Raw genomic sequence first — 16,791 nt, 5'->3', positions numbered from 1 at the left:
AGACATCCCTCACACTCACAGCTCATCTCATTTCAGTGGCAAAAATGTGTCAACATATCAACCAGATCCGATATTATCTGTTTGAAATTCATAGTTCATTTACTTATTGATCCCTGACACAGCTGCAAATTAGCTCTTAGTAGAATGGAAATGATTTGTTTCTAGTTTCCTCGTCTATAAAATGAGGGTATTGAAGCTTGCCCTTATGCCCGGTAATGGATTTCATAAGTTTGAATTAGATCGCTTAGTAAAGCTCATTGATCAAAGGTTCTATGTGACTCCAATGCCATAATACGATTGCAGGGAGCGCCTAGAAGAGGTATCAAAGGGAAGTTATGTGCTGTGCACATCATTCCAATAATAAAATTGTTTTCAAGGCCCTCTTGGTGACTAGATGTTTTGCGCATTATACATGAAGAATTCAACCCCATCAAAGGCAAGCCAAGGGTGTTATGACCAGACAGGCTCTTCGTGGCTGAGGTACGCAACATTGTCAAAGGAAGGATGCCTGGTGCCATTTCCACCCACGCCTCACCATCACTCTGAGAGCCACGCCTTGCTTTGCTAGATAGGCAGCGATCACGGAAAACAACCAGATGCAGGCTTGACTGTAGCCAGATGTGGCAGCTTACACAGTACTAGAGATATCTGGAACAAGCTCTGCTCAGTGCCGTGGGGAGGACCCTAAACAAAGGGCAGGTTAGAATGGCCAGATCAAATACGGATGTGCAGTATTTGGGACATATGGATTCTAAATGGTGTATTCTTGGTTTGTTGAAATTCAAATTTAATTAAACATCCTCTGTTTTTATTTGTTAAATCCGACAACTGTAGGCAGAGCCCAGGGAGGATTTCAACAGGGGCAGAAGGAGCTCCTGGGAAGAATCTATTCTAGTAGGCAGAACAAGGGCCCTACTCTACACGACCACGGTCATGGCTGATCATGGCAATGAGCTAAGTGGTTGGCCAAGAAAATGGGGACAGACGTGGGGAGGATGGGGAGAAGAAGAGCACAGTTATTAGAACTGGGCACAAGATCAAGACCATACTCAGAGGAAGCTGGCTCTGAGTCCCAAATCACTGGGCTACAGGAGTGGTTCTCAGAGCTCCTGCCTCAAGACCATTCACAAAACCAAACCCTCCAATCCGGCATATTTTCCTTCAGATTTCCCAGAAATATCCGATTGCCCAACGGGGAGGTAAGTCCGAAAAACCTACCCCAAATCCTCGAACATGCACCACCACCATGAATGAGCAAATAGCAATCAGCAATTTTTGGAAGATGACTGTAGGTGAGGGAGCACGGATTTGCCACGGGCAAGATTTGCCATGAGAAAGATGAACGCGGGGAGGCCCATGATGCACTAGGGCAGAAGATGAGGCAAGAGACGATTACGGGCTGGAGTGGACAGGGGGTGGCCACGGAGATGGAGCGGAGGAGAAGTCTCACAAGAAGGAAGAACAGAGAAGTGGTTTCCTCTAGGGCATGAGGAAGAGGACAGCGCCAAGAATGCATCTTGGGTGTCTGGCCTGCCACGAAGGATTCTGTGTTGAAGGAGAAGACCCCGGCCAATTCAATGATCTCTTCTGGCATTAAAGAAAAAAGGACAGAAGCAGAGACAAGAGTTCTGTGACCCCCAAGAGGCCTACAGGGTATCTCACGAGCTCTCTTTCTGTTCTTTGAACCCATCGAGCACATTCCCATGGGAGTCCCCTGCCCTGCTTTTCCCCTGACTTGGAATGCTCTTCCCCCAGGTCTACTTCCCTTGTGTCTTACATCTGCTCACTCAACGAGAACTTTCCCAACGACCTAATTTGAAACAGCACCCAGTTCCTCATGATCCATGGCCATCTTTTATTGTTTTCCAAACACCATCTTCTGACATTGTCACTGGTTAATGTATCTACTGGCCATCACCCCACGCTCCGCTGACTCCCCAGCTTCTAGAATAGTACCTGGCATGGTGGGAACCCAATAAACACCAGGTGGACAGTCTCTCAGCAGATGGCTCCCCAGTGTCAGGTTCTAGTTCATAGGGAGCCGGCCGTAGTTTGTTTCCTAGCAGGTTTTTACAGTCATCTTTTCTTTTCCTCCAGCTTCTTCAACCGGTTTCTGCTCCTCACCAATGAAAGAGCTGTACCAGGATACACATAGAAATCTCAGTCTGCCAAGGAGATTAGAGGAAGGCCAGGGAATGAGCCAAATATGTCAACCTCTATTAAGGAGAAACGCCACAGATTTTTAAAAGATTAGAGCAGATATGTCAAGAGAAGAATAACCCACTAAGATATGAACTTCCTACCTGTTGATGAACATGAACAAATCTTCAATTTGAAGATCGCATTCTTTGAGAGCCCTAGACATAAAGAAGGGGCAGCCTCACCGAGAGAAGGAGGACTGCAGAGGGCAGAGAAGGGGCGAGAGTCCGTGGCAACGGAGCGGGTAAGCATTCTGTGGCAATCCAGAGATCGTGCCACCCAGGAGGTAATTTTCCCACTGGCTCTGGAAGCAACAAAGGAAAGGGAGGTCATTCCAGGTAGAGGGAACAACGGATGCAGCAGCTTATCAAGTTCTGAGACCTTGATTCAGTGTGGCCAGAATTCAGGGTGTTTATGGGCTCACGGCAGGAAACGATATTAGGACAGTAGCAAAGAGCAGATTGTATGGAACTGCATAAGGAAAAGTCATTTTATTTAGTAAAATTAAAACCCAGAGTGGTAAATCTATAGCTCTGGAAAAATCCTTTCCCGGTGAATAGGACCTCCTGGATTTTCCTGCCCCATACAATGTTAACTCTTAAGATGAACAGTCCCAGGGGACCCTTGTCTTTCCAGCTGAGGACCTGGGACTTCACCCCCTCAGTGCCCCCACACACACACCCTTCCTTAAATGCTCTCTGACACCCTCTATAAGACCGCCTTCAAAGAAGCTCCGCAAGTATTACAGCTGGCCGTGATTAATAATGAAGTGTATAGGAAGTTCAGAGGCCTGCTGGTCCCAGGCCAGGTTCCCATGGATGGATATCCACTGTCGCCAAGACCAGCGCCATTGTTAGCCTCACCAATGACAGCTTGCCCGGGAAAGGCAGGGAGCCAGGAATCTTGCGAGGCTGCCTGTTGTGTAGGCTGATGGAGACTGCGGCATCACAGGGGGCTTCAGTGAACTCATCTAATGGGAAACGCATTCATTAGAACAGTTTGACTTCAATAAAAACAAAACCTGCAGGCTAGGAGGGTACTCCGTTCTTTCAGAAACTCACTTTCTAGAGGGAAGGCCGAGTGAACTTTTTTCTCTGCCCTTTGTACTGGCCATTTGCCACATTCTATCAACTCAGTCTTCAAAATACTTGAATTTCGAGTCCACCGTCCTCCTCACTTTCATTTCCATAAGCCTAGTAAGGTTTTTGGGGTTTTTTTTAAGATTTTATTTATTTATTTGAGAGAGAGAGATCACAAGTAGGCAGAGAGGCAGGCAGAGAGAGAGGAAGAGCTGAGCAGAGAGCCCGATGTGGGGCTCCATCCCAGGACCCTGGGATCATGACCTGAGCTGAAGGCAGAGGCTTTAACCCACTGAGCCACCCAGGTGCCCCTTCAAAGCTCACTTGAAAAGCTCCCCAACTCCATGAAGCAATCCTCCATCCATTAAAAAAAAAAAAAAAAAGATGTATTTTTTTATTTGAGAGAGAAAGAAAGAGAGCAAGAGGGAGAACACAGGAGTGAGGAGAGGGTGAGAGAGAGAGTCTTCAAGCAGACTCACCACTGAGCACAGAGCCCTGACATGGGGCTCCATCCCAAGACCCTGAGATCATGACCTGAGCCAAAACCAAGACTTGGATGCTTCACTGACTGAGCCATCCAGACACCCCAATCTCCCATCCTCTTGGTGGGATAGAATCTCACCCACCTGGTACTTCCCATAGCACATGACCTTGTATCTCTCTTGTAGAACTTGCCACCTTGCATTTTGTGCTAGAGTGGTATTTGCACGTCAGGAATAAAAAAATCCCAATCCACAAAGTTGCAAGTCTTACCTTTGAATCCCACATATCCCCTCGCATGGCATCTTTCCTCTGACATGGTGTCCTGCCCTCCAATGGGAGCTATTCGTTGAATTAATTAGTTAAGTACTTCACCCAGGGTAGAACTCCCCGTCCAGCTGTAACCTGCATGGGGGTCATCGCTCCGGATTTCTGCTTACCCTTCAAAAGGCCATACACATGAAGGCTTTCTTTTGTCATCCTGCTCTGTATGGGAGGTGGTGCTTGGTTGTTCAGGGTTTTGGGCGAAGGCAAACGGAAGAGGTGCCAATTTGTAAAATGGAGCCTGGAAATTAACTCATCCCGTTTCTCTAACAGCACTCTTACTGGCAAAAAAAAAAAAAAAAAAAAAAAGCAGAGCTTCAGAGTTGCAATCTGGGCTTCCTTTCCTGGGTCCCTAATTACTCATGTGGGCTTCTTTTGTTGGAGGTTTTTTTCCTTTCTTGGACTTTTGCCCTGTTTAACAGCCCCGAACGCTCTAGTGCTCGGAACACATTTGTTCCATCAGCTTTTACTCCAAAAGGATTTTATGGGATCAATTTGTTTAAGCAAACTTTTAATTTGGTTTTGTTTTCTCTTCAGGGACTTTATTTGTAAAACTGGGATGTGTGTGCACAAAATCAGATGATTAAAGTGATTGAAATGCCAGGGAGCAGAAAGATAGCTCAGCCTCGGGGGACAATGGAACAAACTAATGGAATATACCCCAGATGGTTGTCTTGACTGTTTTCACAATTGTGGCAGCGGAACGTAAAATTATTCAAGTACCTGCGTCTTTGTCCGTTTGGGCTGCTCTAACAAAAGCACCTTATCCTGGATGGCTCTGACACCAAATATTCCTTCCTCATACATAGTTCTAGAGGCTGGGGAGTCCAAGATGGAGGCTCTGGCAAATGTGTTTTGGTGAAGGACCTATTTCCTGGTGCATAGACCAGGGTCTTTTTGCTACAACCTCAGATGGCAGAAGGGGAAGGGATCTCTGCGGGGTCTCTTTTATAAGAGCACTAATCTCATTCATGAAGGTTCCACTGTCATGCCCTCAGCGCCTCCCAAAATCTTTGCCTCTTAATACCACCATACTGGGGATTAGGTTTTAAAATATGAATTTTAGGGGTGCCTGGGTGGCTCAGTGGGTTGAGCCTCTGCCTTCAGCTCGGGTCATGATCCCAGGGTCCTGGGATCGAGCGCCACATCGGGCTCTCTGCTCAGCAGGGAGCCTGCTTCCTCCTCTCTCTCTGCCTGCCTTTCTACCTACTTGTGACCTTTCTCTGTGTCAAATAAATAAAATCTGAAATAAATAAATAAAAATTAAAATAATTTTTAAAAATAAATAAATAAGAATTTTAGGGGGACCCATTCAGACCACAGCACCTTGGATCAGGTAGGTTGCTTTCCACTGCAAAGAAGGAAATGACTAAAAGGAGCCCAAATAACAGGTGTTTATTTCATAAAACAAGACATCTAGAGGAAGACGATTCTGCAAGAAGACAAGCCTCCTACTACCAACCAAGGGTGAGCTCTTGCCATCTTTCTGCTCTGCTTTTCAGTAAGCAGGCAGTGGGCCCTCATAGTCACAAAATGGCTGCCACGGCTATAAAGGTCACATCCTCACTCAACTACCTCCACACAGGAAGAAGTGGGATGGGACAAAAGGCCTTCCTCGTTACACTACTCTCTTTGATCCCGGGAAAACATCTTTCCCAGAATTCCTCAGCAGCTTAAGTCTTTGCGGACTGAATTGGGTCACGTGCTCATCCCCCGGGCCAATCCCAGCTGAAAGGAAATTCTAAAGCCATGATTGGTGTAGGCCAATGACGTCATGCCCCAGAGGGGAGCACAATGCCAGGTGAGAAAAGCAAGGGAGTCGCTGGGCAAGGAAGCTGCTGCACCCGCCGAGGGCTGAGTCCTGCTCCCTGTTTGGTTCAATACCCATAAGGTACTGTATAGGCAGGAAATCGGTAGTGATAGGAGTGAATGAAGGACTTCCCATAAAGATTAACCCAGACCTAATCAATTGATGGTCATAACTGATACTGCTAATATTTCCATCATCATCATCATCACCAGAAAGAGGATGAAGAACAGCTGAATCTATACAAGCAAAACAAGCCTACCTGATTCATTTAAGCTGTGGCTTGTTTTACTGTCTCGGCTATTTTCAGGCACTGTTACTGAAAACATTTCTCTTCTGTTTACTTCAATTAAGCTGAAAGGCTATCACTATTCATTTCTTCTCACGTGGATTGCTAAGTAAACGGTGGCTTATCCATAACGACTGGGCCGAGGGGCTTATCCTGCTCTGTGGGAAAATTCCTCTATTACCGGGAGCGTTCACTCAAACAGAGTCACCCAACCTTTGCCACTTCCTGCCCGCCCATGGACAGGTGTCATTTATCTTTCATCACTGCGTCCACAGGACGCTTCTTTGTATCCTCGCTTGTCCTTGCTGTTCATTCTTCCCTCAGATTTACTTTATGTACCTTTGCAGGGATGTTGCTGTTCGCCTGGCATTTGGCATTCCCATGGTCACTGCCATGTTCTTTCCAACACGTTGCAATCTCTCATGGCCCGCACATCTCTACCTCCCCCTGAGGGAAAGAAGAAACGTTCCAGATCCAATGTGAGATTACAAACAGCAGAGGGCTTTTTTTTTAATTTAAGATTTTATTTATTTATTTGACAGAGAGAGAGAGATCACAAGTAGGCAGAGAGGCAGGCAGAGAGAGAGAGAGAGGGAAGCAGGCTCTCTGCTCAGCAGGAATGCTGAGGCAGATGTGGGGCTCCATCCCAGGACCCTCAGATCATGACCTGAGCCAAAGGCAGTGGCTTAATCCACTGAGCCACCCAGGCGCCCCAGCAGAGGGCTTTTTGAAGCCGGGCTCCGTTCAAGAGACCTTGGTGGGAATAAGCGGAGCAATTGAGCCATTTAAGAAGGAATGACTGAAAGGACAGAAGCAAGAGGAAGATAGTTGAAGCTCAAATAAAACGCAGAAGACCGTGGGCCAGACTGGTTGCCAGCACGGTAGAGATAGGGGAGCACAGCAGCTGTCCAAGGTCTGTTCTAGAAGGCTGACTTAGCTAAACAAGGGGATGCTTGCCTGCAAGATAGCTCTGAGGAGGAACACTGATGGGAAGTTTGATCGTCTGCTAATACAGAGGGCTTTTTTTTTTTAAGATTTTATTTATTTATTTGACAGAGATCATAAGTAGGCAGAGAGGCAGGCAGAGAGAATGAGGAGGAAGCAGGCTCCCCGCTGAGCAGAGAGCCCGATGCGGGGCTCCACCCCAGGACCCTGGGACCATGACCTGAGCCAAAGGCAGAGGCTTTAACCCACTGAGCCACCCAGGTGCCCTGGAGGGCTTTCTTTGATACGATATGATGTTAAGTCACTTTACTAGAATGTCAGAGTTGGTTTCTGGTGTCTCATACCTGCCACAGCCCACCGACCGACCGCCCCGCTAGCTCGAACAGCCAAGCAGAAATGGAATATGGAATACCTAATCGTTTCTCATATAAGAATCACTCTAACTTCAGGCGAGATCTTTCTGCAGATTTAGTCCCCTTGAAATCTTCTTGTAATACATAATGAAAAAATGAAACAGGCACTATTTCGTGGGCACGCTTGCATATTATTTCACTTTACGTCTCACAGATCCCCAAATCCCCGACCAATTTCACTGCCCACGCCTTCATTTTCTTCTTTGTAACACTCCTCCACCACCGTCTGGGTTTTCTGACCTACCTCTCCTTCCAGATTCAAAAATAATACAATTAAGGGAAAGAACTGTGTTCCTGGGTACTGCAGTGGCAGGGATTCTGCCCCAGTTAACCCTTTTGCACCTGGATGACAGGATGGAATGGTGAGTCCCAGACAGGGAGCGGTAGACAGAGCTTCTGTGTCAATGCCACGGTAAGTGTGCCCCTTTTTGCCCATATATAAAATGAGGAAAGGATCCACGAGGTGATCACACACAAAGATTTCCTCTCTCAAGGGCAGAATTCCTAGGACTCAGAACACAGATCTGGGACCCTCTTAGTTCTACCCAAGAGGGTCTAATGCGGCCTCTCACAAGCTAGGCGACCTTGGCTGAGATCCTTCATCCCCTTTGTCTACAGTGTGGTCCCCCAACCTGTAAAATAAGGAAGATTAAAGTATTCACGAGATGGTTGTGAAGATTATGAGAATTAACATATGCAAAGTGCTTACCAAAAAGTACCTAGTAAATAAGTTCTACATAATTTGATGTGGCAGACTATGGATTCTTTTTTTTTTTTTTTTTAAGATTTTTTTTATTTAGGGACACCTGGGTGGCTCAGTGAGTTGGGCAGCTGCCTTCAGCTCCGGTCATGATCCTGGGGTGCTGGGATCGAGCCCTCCTCGGGCTCCCTGCTCAGAGGGAAACATGCTTCTACCTCTCCCACTGCCCCTCCCCGTCCACAGCCCACCCCTGCTTATGCTCTCACTCATGCTTTCTCTCTCTGTGTCGAATAAATAAATAAAATCTTTCTTAAAAGATTTTATTTATTTATTCATAAAAAGATTTTATTTATTCATTTGAGAGATTGAGCATGAGCGAGAGCACAAGCAGGGTGAGGGGCAGAGGGAGAAGGAGAGGCAGGTTCCCCGCTGAGCGGGGCACCCCAGAGTGGGGCTCAAACCCAGGACCCTGAGATCATGACTTGAGCCAAAGGCTGACGTCTACCCGACTGAGCCACAGCAAGAGAGAAACACAAGCAGGGATAGCGGAAAAGGGAGCAGTAGGCTTCCTGCCAAGCAGGGAGCCCAACATGGGACTCAATCCCAGGGCCCCAGGATCATGACCTGAACAGAAGGCAGACGCTTAACAACTGAGCCACCCAGGTAGCCCCTCTGCATTAGGGCTGTTATGCACAAGGCTGCTATAAACATCCATGTACAAGTTGTTTTGTGAACAAACATAGTCATTGCCCTTGAGTATAAATCTAAGAGTAGAGATGCTAGAACCTATGGTGATTCTAGGTATAATTATTCAAGAAACCACCAGACTGTTTTCCAAAACAGCTGCACATATTTCCTTGCCATGGATAGTAGGGCATTTCTCCACATCTTCACCAATATTTGTGGTTTTCTGACATTTTGATTCCAGCCGTCCTCGTGGGGGTGAAGTGGTATCTCATTGTAGCTTTGATTTGTGTCCTCCTGATAACTAACGATGTCAGACATCTTTGTGTGGATGTAGTGGCCATTCATAAGCTGTGGATTCTTATAAAGTACCTCATGTCAACCCTTCAGGAGAACTTACACCACCGGAGATACTCTGAGAGCAGCTCTAGATCCTAGGTTCCCATGAGAGTTTGAGAAGGTCAGCTTCATACAACTTGGCCCTTGCAAGGTGAACATGACCACGTTCTTAATGTTAAACCAGTGAAGGAAAACAAGAAAAATAGGATAGTACATCTTAAGTTAACCGGGCTCCTGCTTAGCTGCCCAGGCCTCTTTCCTTGCTATGAAAACTCTTTTATTCCAATCTCTTCCCAAGGCCCCAATTTCCATAATTCTAAACGCTACTACCTTGACGTCTTTTTCCTGTGTGTAAGCCCTCTCATTATAAAGTCTTCAAGGGCTTAGAACGTTTATATCTTTCATTATGCACACAGAAGTAATCTATACATACTAAGAAGGTCAAAGTCTTGCTGCTTCTTAAGAAGGAGCCATCCTTAAACTAGCCAGAGCAGCTTAAAACAGATTTGTAAACTTGAACAAGTTCATTCACTTCTATTTCTTCACTGGCCAAATAAGATTCATAATCTCTAATTTATGGAGCATTTATGAGTATTAAATGAGATGTATGTAAAAATTTTGTGCTAGACAAATAATAAGCTCAAAATAAAAGAAAAAACATGTATAGCCCTATCAATCAGTTTATGCTTATTTATTGTCTAAAAAATACCTGCAGGTTGACCCTCCATCCTCGTGGGGGCGCTGGTGTACATCAGGACTTGGGGGCCACCCCAAAATAACAATTTGGTGGGGGGCTGGGAAATAAGAGAGAAAGAGACTCCAGACCCATAGAGTCCAAATGGGTAAGACTGAGCTTCCAGAACTTTCATTTCAGCACACTTGAGTTGAAGGAGTTGAGTGGAATGAGTTGAGTGATTGAGACTGCAGAAGGCACCAGAGCCACCCAGGGAAGCCCCAGGCCACACACCCTCCCTGCCCGGCCTTGACTGTTCCTTCAGTGTTGCTGGGATTCTTCTCTCAAATCTCATACGAAGAATCAAAACAGAACAAAGTCAGGCGCCTGGGTGGCTCAGTTGGTAAAGCGTCTGCCTTCGGCTCAGGTCATGATCCCAGGGTCCTGGGATTGAGCCCAGCATCGGGTTTCCTCTCCCACTCCCCCTGCTTCTCTTCTGTCTCTCACTGTGTCTCTGTCAAATAAATACATAAAATCTTTAAAAAAAAAAAAAAAAAAAAAAAAAAGGTATCCAGCTCTGAAGAGAGGAACCGCATCGCAGACAACTAAATAAAGCATCCTCCAGACACGTGACCTGCTGTCTTCCGCATTCCTCCCTTTACCGTGGTTTTATCCACCCTGGGCCTGCCGGGGACTGGCTGGGCCAGGAGGGTTAGCAGAGTGAGCGCTTGCTGCCATCTATGGGTAGTCCGTTAAAAGTGACCAAAAGGAAAATGAAAATTTCTCCTGTCCGTTCGTTCTCGTTTAAACATAATTCTATGGAGAGTACCAAAGGTCTTTTTGCTTATGCACTGATTTTCCTAAGTGCAGAAATATAAGGGAAAAAAAGATTTGGGATTTCTAGCAACCCTACAACAAATATCTTCAAATCTGCCTGAGAACAGTGATGCACAGAATATGCTACTGGCTTGAAAAACGAATTGATTCTGATTTGTCTGACCCACCAGAACCTTTAACTGGGAGCAAGTTAAAAAACAGAGACCAAGTTAGGTTAAGGGATTTTTTTAATAACAAAAACTGACTTTCTTTGTTCTAACTAAAAATAAGCCCGTCAAAACCTATTATAACAAAGGTCTATTTGTCACTGTTACCATGGAATTAGGAACTTTGCAATTATTTTAAAATAGTAGTTTCTCTCCACAGCTAGAAACTTATGCATACAGAGACAGGAGAACGGGTTTTAATGAGAAAAACTCAATTGTGTCCTGAAATATTTATACCAGCTTTGCAATTAAGTATAAAACATTTACCAGTTCTGCCTCCAAATACATCCTTGAAAAAGATAGAAACTGTTCTCTTTGATTCACGGAAAAGCAGAAACAAAGAAACTCTTTCGACTCACCTGGTCTGCTAATGTTTAGGCAAATTAAAAAGTCCAAGGTAGGGATGCCTGGGTGGCTCGGTCAGCCAAGTGTCCGCCTTCAGCTCAGGTCTTGATCCCAGGGTCCTTGGATCAAGCCCCGCATCGGGCTCCTTGAGTCTGAGGTAGGTAAATAGAACAGCAAAATAGGAAATGACAACTTCATTTGGTGAGATTGAGGCAGACGTACAGTGCCCTCAATTGTTAAAGCATTCATCATATTTCTGGTTATATTCCTATCTCCTAACTAGATTTAAGATCTTTGAAAGCAGGAACAGTATTTTATTTGTCCTTGTATTTTCCAAAGCTGTTCCTAGTGCCTGAAGTGTAAACAATAAGTATTTGTGAATATGTATAGTCAACAAAAATTTACTTTCTAGATACTTGTTCCAAGTACTATCACAGGTAAAATGAAAGAGGGATGAATGGATTTTAGTGTGTGTGAAAAACTGTGTGTCAGGGGCGCCTGGGTGGCTCAGTGGGTTAAGCCTCTGCCTTCGGCTCAGGTCATGATCTCAGGGTCCTGGGATCAAGCCCCACGGCTCTCTGCTCAGCGGGGAGCCTGCTTCCCCTTCTCTCTCTGCCTGCCTCTCTGCCTACTTGTGATCTCTGTCTGTAATAAAAAAAAAACAAAAAAAAAAAATTGGGTGTTAACTTTAGCAATGCAGGCATAATACACAACAGGAGAAATAGCATCTTGTTGAATGAATTAAGTTCAGACAAGGTCATTTGATTTGACTAGTAAGCGCCCCATGGTGTAGCCTGGGTTACTAACATGTAATATATAAAAGCTAAATCTTGGTGGGATACAATGACCACATTCGAGTCGAGCAGGTGATGACTTCCCAGGGGAAGAAGGTAACATCACCTTTGGGGGGAAAAAATCAATTCTCATCTATTTTGTTTACAGCTATTTCTCTAGCACTTGGAACAGTTCTCAGCACACAGGGCTCAGTGAGTATCTGTGAATAAACATTATTATCATACCCTCCTACTGGAGGCATTATGTGGCATACTTGTGAAAATGAGGCCTTCAGAGAGAAGGAATGATCCTCCCAAGGTCATTTAACAAGAAACTATTGGAATTCTAACTGGTATCCAAATGCTTGACTTCGGAGACCCCAAGGTCTGTCATTAGACCGGACTGTGTTATCCACTAAGATCTGATTCCAGTCTTACTGACTGTAGCAAAGAAATACACACAAAGAAGCAAATAGAGTAAACCCACAGCCTCTTCACCTGCCTTACTTACTGTCCACCTTCTGTTTGAGACGATCCGAAGGGTTCCATGATAATCACTGAATTACATAACCATCCAAATGAGATTGTTCTCCCATCTGTTAAGGGCCATCAGAGCCCCCGTGCAATGAATTTCAATTTAAGGAGCTTTATGTCCCATCTGGAGCAAGAGGATTCATTCCGATATAAGAGAAAAAAGATCATTGTGATTTTAACCTGGTTTTAATGGAAATTACTCAATCCCAACTTTAAAATTTAAATGATGTTTAAATATTGCATGTCTCAGCACACTGAGAGAGAATGATTTTGCCAACAATTATTTTCAAAGTCACATTTTCACAGCAGTAAATGCTCATTAAAAATAAACCGTATTTCCAAGAGCTCTCATTGTAGCATTGTTTGTAAGAGGAGAAAACTTGAAACTAACCCAAATGTCTATCAAAGGAGATGACACAAAGAAATTGTGCTGTGTTCATACCGTGCAGCTCTTAAAAAGAATGAAGCAGACCTGCGTGCGTCAGTGACAAGATATTTAACATCTACAAATACAAGAAAAAAAAAGCAAGATGCAAAACACTGTGCATGTTTCTAATGCTGGCAGTAGTAACAGCAGTAAATGTCAGTATGTGCATATCAAAAAATCTGGAAGTGTTCACAAAATATAGACAGTAATTACTCTAGGAAATAATTTCATTTTCAACCTTATTCAACATCATCACCTAGTGCTTCTCTAATTGAAAAAGGTATCTACCTTATTTTAAATATGAGTAGGTGTAATAAAAACATTTCACGTTAATAACCTGAAAGTTTCAAATGAAAGTTAACGCATCAACAGAGTACGCTCCTTTTCTACAGTTACTGTGTGCTATAAACATTGCATTGTTGGGATACCTGGGTGGCTCAGTCAGTTGGTTAAGTGTCTGCCTTAAGCTCAGGTCATGATTCCAGGGTCCTGGGATTGAGTCCCACATCAGGATCCTTGCTCAGGGGGAAGCCTGCTTCTCTGTCTGCCTGCCACTCCCCTTGCTTGTGCTCTCTTTCTCTCTGTGTGTGTCACACACACACAAACACACACACACACACACACACACACAAATAAAATATTTTTAAAAAAAAACCACATTGGGGGCTCCTGGGTGGCTCAGTGGGTTAAAGCCTCTGCCTTCAGCTCAGGTCATGATCTCAGGGTCCTGGGATGGAGCTCCGCATTAGGCTCTCTGCTCAATGGGGAGCCTACTTTCCCCTCTCTCTCTGCCTGCTTCTCTGCCTACTTGTGATCTCTGTCTGTTAAATAAATACATTTTTTTAAATATTTTTAAAAATACTTAAAAAAAAAAAAACCAAGTTCTAATCCTTCAGCTGCCCTTAACCTTCCCAGCACTCTGCAGCGACCCACTGACCTCTCCACTGAATCACTGTAAAATTAGACAATTTCATTAAGTAAAATGAGAAACCAAATAATTTATGGCAAATGAAATACCCACGAAAGGAGTATTTCTTTTTTTCTAATGGTTAAGCTTAGCATCACAAATGAGCACCCAGGGATCCACAGGCCAGCTTCCGAAGCATTGAATTCATCACAATTCAGACACTCAGTGACTTAATTCCTCCATTTTTCAACTTTTTCACTTGGGAAACAACTGTGTTGAACTAGAATCTAAATTTTAGTCTTAGAATTTTCCTAAAATGAAGAGATTGGAAATTAACTACCCTGTGCTGGGGACGGATTAGTTACTTATTCGACATACAGAGACACGAACATCTAAAGGGGCAGAGAAAGCTGACAAAAGTGGAGACCGAGCGAGGTAGAGTTCAGTCCAGTGTTGGAATCCTTCTCTCTAAGCTCTCGTAGGGCAGAGAAGTGAGGCTTCCGCGGGATGAACGATCTATCCAAGGTACTGCCAGTTAGCGCCAGGCCAACCCAGGTCTCCTGACGCCCGTCATCTGTCTACTTTACATTTTCCTCTTTCTATATTTTTACAAGTTCATTATCATCAGTTACCAGTATTTCGCCTCTCTTGCTTTATTTTATTTTCCCCTTCCACTTCCTCTCTTCACCAATTTGCCTTCTGGGAGTGTTTGTAGGCCCAATATTGCGGTTCACCAATTTGTTCTCCAACAACATACTTTCGACTCTGTATCCTATCTCTTGAGTTTGATATTGCAACTGTATTTTTAATCTATAATCAGTAGATCCTCTTCACACTGTCTTGTCCCTGCATCATGTCACAGACATTCTCTTATCTCTTTGATACTCTGTATCGAGCTATTTGGAATTCTTGATCTATCTGATTATTTCCAATTCCTAGAGTAATGTGAAAGTCAGGATAGGATAGGAGGTGCTGCCGCAACAACTATTCTGGATAGTTCAATGCTAACCCAAAGCTTTATTTCTCACCCACAGGCAACTACCCTCTCTCACCATGATCCTGTCCCCCATACACTTTTAATTCTCTGTCTGGGCGTTGTTCTCAGGAAAATGTCCCGAGTGTACTCACCAACTGCTTGGGGTCTGGAAGGAAAGAACAATGAAGGAATGCTCAGTGGTGGACCAGTAGACTGGCTCCTCTGTCTCCCGGACACTATCCCTACCCTATGTCTGCAATACAGGACAGATGCTGCCGTTTATCCACAAAGAGGCAGGCTATGATTTTTCCCAAGGCCATGAGGTGGGGCGTGATCCATGGGGGAGGGGAGCTCAAATTGTTCCAAACTCTTGAGCACAAACCTCTTCTGCTCCAAACCCATTTCTTTCCCAACAGCTCTCACAACCCGCTTTTCACTCCCTAGGGGTTTCCTGCTCTTTGCTTCTCAGATTCACATGCTGCTTTAATTTTTCTGGCAACCCCAGAGTTAGGCTGGGCTGGGGGAGGATGCAGGGAACTGTCCTAGGTCCCTGACTTATCAGGCTCCAGAGTCCAAGGTATTTTACTGCAGCATTTCTAATGCCTCCTTGGAAATTGATAAGATCTCTAAGATAGTGAGTTTTTCCAGAGAACACTAGATTTCTTCCCCCGCCGCCTCCCCCCGCCACACCAATTTTGCAATAAGGATACAGAGTACTGGCACAAAGCAACAGTTAAAAATGTGTTGACTTGCCTTGAACACCCAATACTCTTTCATGTGAAGAAGGAGCCATTTCTCCCAAAATGTGCAGCCCCAAGTAGTGTACACCAAAGTGTATTTTACCATTCTTGCAAGAAGCTTAAACTCAGCACCCTCTCTTTTCTCCAGCTATTTTTCCTATTTGGACAGCTTAGAAGAATGGGACAGGAGGTCAGACATGACAGTCATGAGGTGAGCTGATTTCCTCCTTTGCACCCTGCCTGGAAGTTGACTTTTATGAAATAGACACCAGGAAGCAACCAAATGAGATACTGCTGTCAGCAATTTCCCCTTGCTGCTCTCTCCAGCCAGCAGCCTACCTGGCACCCTCTTCTGAGTCCCCAGGTCTGACTGTTCTCTTCCTTTTCCTCAACCTCAGGAGGAACCACCACCCAAATGCAGATTTTTGTGAAAATCCTTATGGGGAAGACCATCCCTTTTGAGGCTGAACCCTCCGATACAATAGAAAATGAAAAGGCCAAGATCCAGGATAAGGAAGGAACTCCTCCCGGTCAGCAGAGACCGATCTTTGCTGCAAGCGAATGGAGGATGGACGTAGTTCGTCTGACTCATTCAGAAGGAGCCCACTCTTCATCTTGTGGTGAGACTTCGAGCTGGGGCTGAGAAAAGAAGTCTTATACCACTCCCAAGAAGAACAGGTGTAAGAGAAAGGTTAAACTGGCCATCCTGAGATCCTAAAGACGGATGAGCAAGATCAGTCAGTTGCCTTCATCGGGAGTGCCCTTAAGATGATTGTAATGCTATAGTGTTTATGGCCAGCCACTTTGACAGATGTTATTGTGGCAAATGTCATCTGACCTATTGCTTCAAGAAGCCAGAAGACGAATAATTGTATATGGGTTAATAATAAAAGACATGAACTGAGAGGACAAAGAGTCTCTTGCTAATAAAAGCAAACATATTGGTTACAGAAAATGGAAGGAAGGAAAAAGGAAAAAAAAACTATAATAAAGAATGTTATGTCATTTATAATCCCACCACCCAGGTGAAACCATTATTAATGTTGCCTCATATTTCCTGTAGGATTTTTTAGGATGGCTATTGGTGTTGCGTATGCATGCACATAGGTGTGTA

At 44.6% G+C, this 16,791-nt stretch overlaps 1 long non-coding RNA gene and 1 pseudogene across 1 annotated transcript; one reads left to right on the top strand and one right to left on the bottom strand.

The window, feature by feature from the left end:
• Positions 1 to 4,204: 4,204 nt before the first annotated feature.
• Positions 4,205 to 12,747, bottom strand: LOC131833259 (uncharacterized). Its single transcript, XR_009354374.1, has 4 exons — positions 12,605 to 12,747; positions 11,335 to 11,472; positions 6,518 to 6,625; positions 4,205 to 4,363 (listed from the first exon to the last, which is right to left on the bottom strand). It is a non-coding gene; the product is annotated as an uncharacterized LOC131833259 (long non-coding RNA).
• A 3,345-nt stretch (positions 12,748 to 16,092) lies between these two features.
• Positions 16,093 to 16,546, top strand: LOC131833258 (ubiquitin-ribosomal protein eS31 fusion protein-like; annotated as a pseudogene).
• The last annotated feature ends 245 nt before the right edge of the window (positions 16,547 to 16,791 follow it).

The sequence above is a fragment of the Mustela lutreola genome, chromosome 6 (assembly GCF_030435805.1).
Source record: "Mustela lutreola isolate mMusLut2 chromosome 6, mMusLut2.pri, whole genome shotgun sequence".
Lineage (NCBI taxonomy): Eukaryota > Metazoa > Chordata > Mammalia > Carnivora > Mustelidae > Mustela > Mustela lutreola.
The sequence above is the reverse complement of the archived record's forward strand: the minus strand, read 5'-3'. Positions and strand labels throughout refer to the sequence as shown.